Raw genomic sequence first — 6,732 nt, 5'->3', positions numbered from 1 at the left:
ATTGCTCTTCACGATCGCGTGAAGCAGTATGCGAACGTGAAGAGTAAAATAGCATAGCTACGCGGACGCAAATATACGGGTGCGAACGCGAAGTAAGGAAAAGCAGACCTTCGCGAACGCGAAGAACAAATATTCCCTCCTCCAAAATTACGTACTCTTCGCGAATGTGAAGAAGAGTTATGAAGTGGTCAGTAGTAATACTTCGCGAACGCGAGAGGTGCTTCGCGATCGCGAAGAAGAACACAAAAAGACAGAAACATCAATTCAAAAATAGGGAAAAAGGACCCGTAGCCTACCCGGAACACACCCGAGGTCCCCGGGACCCCGTCTGAATGCACAAACAAGTTTCATAATCTAACACGGACTCACTCGAGTTTCATAATCTAATACGGACTCACTCGAGGTCTCAAATCACATCAAACAATGGCGAAAATACAAATCAAATCACGAATCGAACTTATGAACTTCCAAAACTTCCAACTTCGAAAACTCCTACCGAAACCAATCTAACCAACCCGGAATGATGTCAAATTTTGCAGACAAATCCCAAATAACATAACAGAGTTGTTTTAACTCTCGGAATCACATTCCGACCCCGATATCAAAAAGTCCACTTCCGGTCCAAAATTCCAAAAGTTCGACTTTCGCCAATTCAAGTCTAAATCAGCTACAGACTTCAAATTCACAGTCCAGACACGCTCCGAAGTCCAAAATCACCCAACGGAGCTAACGGAACCGACAGAACTCCATTCCAGAGTCGTCTTCATATAGTTACGACTAAAGTCAATATCCTAAGACTTAAGCTTCCGTTTTAAGGACCAAGTGTCCCAAATCACTCAGAATCATCCGGTAACTGAATTCAATAATGCACGCAAGTCAATACACATAATACAAAGCTGCTCAGGGCCGTATGCCGCTGAACGAGACTTAAATTCTTAAAATGACAAGTCGGATCGTTACAGGACTAGAGTCGACTCAGCGTATCTAGAAGCACATTCTAAAGAAACCATGCTAGTTTTACCAAGAAAACAAAAGGGAGAGAGATTGAAGAAATGTAGTTGGCTAAAGGTCAGAACCTAACCTCGTGTGCATTTTTAAGGGGAGGAAATTTGGAAAACGTAATCTCTTTGTGCTGTTGTATTCGTAAACTCTTTCTGGGGAATTCCTTGTTATTTGCTAGTAATTGTTTCTGAACGGTGAGAATATTTTAACGAAGTGGTCTGGAGAAGAAGAAAATAATGAGGTAGGCTTATGTATTAGAATATAGGAACAGCGCATGACACCTTTGGAGCTAAGAAGCTTTTCTACCATGGCATCACCATGGAATAGTCAATTCAGGACCAAACTCTACTACCTTCGATGCAAATCACCATGGAATAGTCAATTCCCCTTTGAAACATGTCACTCTGTCAGTGGTATGTGTCATGCACTTTCCAGGATAGGTAGTCTTAGGCTGTCAATTGCTTTAACTAGCGTTTGACCATAAATTCCCAAATTTATTATGAAAAATTTGATTTGGATGAAGTTTGATTTAAAGATGAAAATATGTTTGGACATCAGTTTTCAAAACATATTTTCCAAATTTATTTTGGAAAAACATGAAACATGACTTATACCCACAAGTTCTAAAAACTATCACAAATACTCAACAATACCATTATCAATAATATTTATTATATTATCGCAAACCATAGTCCTGATCATAAATAAATTTGATATAAAATTATCATTTTTATAATGAACTACATGATACACTATCAGGTGACTGAGAAGACGAAATAACATTGTTACAAAATAATAAATGGTGGGCTCTTTTATAAAATACGAAAGTTTAGGGCAATTTTTAAAAAATGTAATAATGATATTTTGGCCAAAAACTAACTATTGAGCTGGTTCTGGAATTTGGAATTTTGCTAAAATATAAGAAAAATCTATGGCCAAATATGTGCTTGTCAAATAAAACCCAAATTTATTTTGACAAAATTTATGGCCAAACGGGTCCTAAGGCATGTAAATTGCCGCAACGAAAATGCAGGTAAAAGGAATTTTTTGCAAGTTAGAGGTGTAAAATATATATTCAGCTTAAAAAATGACAACTTGTTACGTATCAAAAAAAAAAAAAAAAGACTTCTTGTATTGTATGTTATACAATTCCATGTTATTATTTGTCATGTCTGTCATATTAAGTGTCTACTTAGTCCAAATTGCTTCATTCGCTAATCTGAAGGTCCTTTACTGCAGTAAGTATAAAGGGATATGGCTGCGTATGTTGCACTGACTTCTCTAATGGGAACGGTTGGAAACCCGCAAACAAATTGAATGAAATATTGTGTAAACTTTTCTCAAAAATTTCAATTTCAAAGATAAAAGAACAAGAAAACACTTTTCTTATAATTGTATTTTTTCTCTTGGCTTTGTTTTGCATTCTCACTTTCACAAAGTGATTTTCTTCTCAAAAACATATTATGGTAAATTTTCTCCATCACCCGTTATATAGCATCACCTATAAATCCTTTTCCTATTTGGTTGAAGTAATGAGTTATTTAGGGTAAAAATTTAATTCCAAAAATATATTTTATGGAATTTTTCTAAAGAAAATCAAAAACCATTCTTAATAGATTTGGTGCCTAACGTCCTTCCTAAGAACTTTGACGTGAACGTTCTGTTAATGTCCAATAACAAATTGGACTTTAAGTACTACTCCAAATAATATTTTATATTAAAACTACTAATCCCATTCTTACGGGGTTGAAGTAACCAGCGATTTTCTCATAAATCCAATTCTTAATTGGATTGATCAAATTAATCTTCATTAATATTTATATGCATATCTTATATGTAAATATTAATTATATATATCACATATATATTTCAACCAAGAGATAATTTAATTTTCTATTCCAAATAGAAAACTTCAATTTGTTCATAATATTAATTATAACCTCTGAGCTAGCAAAGAATATAATAATATTTCATTTGGGCTAATAATTAAGTTTATTTGACTAATTATATTCTTTAATTTAATTATCAAACAATAAATTAATTAATCCTTTAGCAAAGATGATCAGAACACTCGTTAGTGTGCGACCCCATAGGTTCAATAATAAGTCAGTAGTAAATTGATAACATCTATATACTAATCAAGGGTGACGTCTAGCAACACTCCTTAACGACTGGATAGAATGAAGTATACAATTTACTCTCAAGAACCAGTAGAAGAATAATGTAATCATTCCTTCTGTCCTTATAGCTCTGGGTCACCCTATGATATGGTTCAATTGTCAAATCTTAATAGGCAACCAACTATGTGTTCATGTCAAATATAATCGACCATTGAATGACCTAAGAAACTCTTTTCTTCTTTCATTCAATTGCCCTAGCTAAGGTCTTAGTTTTGTCGTTTATAATTCATGACAACATGGAGCTTAAACTCATTACCTAGAGTTGACAGATTCCATCCTGATCAATCACTAATTCTACAAGCATTTAATCATACCAAATATACTTTCAACTATCGCCCTAGGGCCATAGGTGTCTAGTATCCAAGCACAATAAATAACTTGTCAATTACTATGATGACCTCAGGTCAAAGGAAACTCTTACATCATATTCTTCAAGAGAATATCCAATTGACAGTTTATGATAATTCTAACAATTAGGAATTATCCAATGAGTCGGTTCAATGATCATATCTCAATATGCATCATCTACATATGTGATTTAGTTAATAATATCAACTAATCTTTATCCCATAAAGACGATCACATAAATATTGATCTAACCGGATTACCAATGTCCAAATTAATAATCCTACGATCAAGAACAAATTTAGATTAAATTATAAGAAACTTCACTCTCATTATCATGATCTCAATTACGATGACAAGTCTCAAAATTTAATCAAAGACCTTATCAAATTAATCAAGCAATTGATAATAACTATGATAAAAGAATATCAAATGTCATATATTTTTATATCAAATAATATTCACAAAAATATGTTCAAATCATCACATATGAGATTGGATCTAGGGCATATCTACTATATCCCTAACAATCTCCTACTTGCACTAGAGCCAATCGCTCTTGTACTTCATTCCCAATTTTCACTTGTTCTTGTCAAATTTGTGCCAAGAACTTTAGTGATTGGGTATGCAACATTTTCCTTTCCATCAACCTTTTGAATCTAGACGTCTCCACGTTTGATGATCTCTCTTATCAAGTGATACCTTCGCAGAACGTGTTTGAATTTTTGGTGTGATCTTGGTTCTTTTGCTTGAGAAATGGCTCCAGTGTTGTCACACAACAATGAAATTGTACCTTCTATTGAAGGAACCACACCAAGTTCAGTTAAGAACTTTTTCATCCATACAGCTTTCTTAGCAGCTTCACTAGCTGCTATATATTCTGCTTCAGTCACTGAATCAGCTACTGTAGCTTGTTTGGAACTTTTCCAACTTACCGCACCAACATTTAAGGTGAATACATAACTAGAAGTAAATTTGTTATCATCTCTATCTGAAGAGAAACTTGCATCAGTATAACCTTCTAGTTTCAACTCAGAATCTCCATAAATGAGGAATTAGTCTTTAGTCCTTCTTAAGTACTTAAGAATGGTCTTCACCACCTTCCAATGTGCCTCATCAGGATTTTCCTGATATTGGCTAGTCACTCCCAGTGCATTAGCCACATCAGAACATGTACATGTCATGGTATATATTAGTGTGGGCAAAATGATTAAAAGAAAACAGTTAACCACCCATATTTTCCACTAAATATTGGTTGGATAATGAACTTTTTAAAAACGGGTCAAATATGGATAAGAACCATATTATCCATTTAGAAAATGGATAACTAATAGGTAACCAATGGATAACCAATGAGTTTAACTTTTACATTTGTAAAGCCTCAAATTAGGGGTTCCTCAAGTTTGAGAGACTAGGAGTTCTTCCAAAAGCGATCATATTAAAAGAGTCATGGATAATATGGTTATCGATATTATCCACCGGTTAATCCTTTTTTTTAATCCGTATTAAATATGGGTTGGGTCGGTTAATTTATCCATTTTTTTATTACCCGTTTTCGATCCAAACGATATCCGACTCGACCCACATGTTTGCATGTAACGACCCGGGCAGTCATTTAGAGAGTTAGAGCCCCAAACCCCTATTAACTATTTTTCCATATCTATTTCTATTATTGTGACTTGCCGGGATGATTGGTTTTGAGTTTCAGAGTGTTTTGGGGACACTTAGTCCCTAAATGAGAGCTTAAGCCTTAGGATTTGGACCGTAGTCGGAACTGTGTGAAGACGACTCCAGAATAGAATTTCTTCAGTTTTGTTAGCTCCGTTAGGTGAATTTGGGTTTAAGGGCGTGTCCGGATTATGTTTTGGAGGTCCGTAGCTCATTTAGGCTTAGGCGAAAGTCGAATTTTAAGAGTTTTGGGTCGGTAGTAGATTTTTTGATATTGGGGTCATTTTTCGATTCCGGAAGTTGGAGTAGGTCCGTAATGTTGATTATGACTTGTGCGCAAAATTTGAGATCAATCGGACGTGATTCGATAGGTTTCGACATCGGTTGTAGAATTTTGAAGTTTCAAGTTCTTTAAGTTTGAATTGGAGGGTGATTCGTGATTTTAGCATTTGTTTGATGTGATTTGAGAGCTCAACTAAGTTCGTATGGTGTTATAGGATTGGTTGGTAGGTTTGGTCGAGGTCCCGGGGGCCTCGGGTGAGTTTCAAGTGCTTAACGGATCAAAAGTTGGATTTGTGTTACTGCTAAAGTCTTCAGGCATCTGTCATTTTCGCACCTGCGTTGGAGAGGCCGCAGGTGCGTGATCGCACGTGCGAAGGGGCAAGCACAGAAGCGGATTTGGGATGTGTGGTCAGTGATCGCAGGTGCGAAGGGAAATGCCGCATCTGCGATGCCCGCAGATGCGCTAAAGGACCGCAGGCGCGGAGGAGATCGCAGAAGCGGACAATAGTCCGCAGGCACGCACGTGCAGACGCGGCCCTTTTTCCGCAGAAGCGACCCCAGCCTTCTTAAGTTGTTTCTGCACCTGCGAAGGTAATTCCGCAGGTGCGACCCAAGGTCTGCAGATGCGGAATAACTGGGCAGAAAAGGGGCAGATTCGAGGGTTTGAAGTTCACTTCACAAATTTGATTGAGAGCTCGGTAGAAGACGGAATTTGGAGAGATTTTCGGAGGAAGTTTTTAGGTAATGATTCTTAACTCCTTTATGGTTATATTCCACTAATCTATGCTTGAATTCATCATTTAATTTTGGATTTGGGGTAAAAATCTGAGAAAAGTTCTTAGGCCGAATTTTGGGGTTTTGATCGAGATTTTGGTATCAGATTTGAGCAATTTTGGTACGAGTAAACTCGTGAGTGAATGGGTGTTCGTATTTTGTAACTTTTACTCGATTCCGAGACGTTGGCCCCACAGGAGATTTTTGTGTTAATTTCGAAATTTTTGTTAAATGTTGATTTCATTAATTAGATGAATCTATTATGGTTGTATTTATGATATGTAATTGCTTTTAGCTAGATTTGGGCCATTCAGAGCCGGATATTCGTGGGAAAGGCATTGTGACCGATTGATTGAGTTTGGTTCGAGGTAAGTGGCTTGCCTAACCTTGTGTTGGGGACTTTTCCCTTAGGATATTTCGATATTATTTAGTGTGTGGGCACCGTGTACGTGAGGTGACGAGTACGTATACGGGCTATTAT

Source organism: Nicotiana tabacum, chromosome 23 (assembly GCF_000715075.1).
Source record: "Nicotiana tabacum cultivar K326 chromosome 23, ASM71507v2, whole genome shotgun sequence".
Classification (NCBI taxonomy): Eukaryota; Viridiplantae; Streptophyta; class Magnoliopsida; order Solanales; family Solanaceae; genus Nicotiana; species Nicotiana tabacum.
This window is presented reverse-complemented; position numbering follows the sequence as displayed.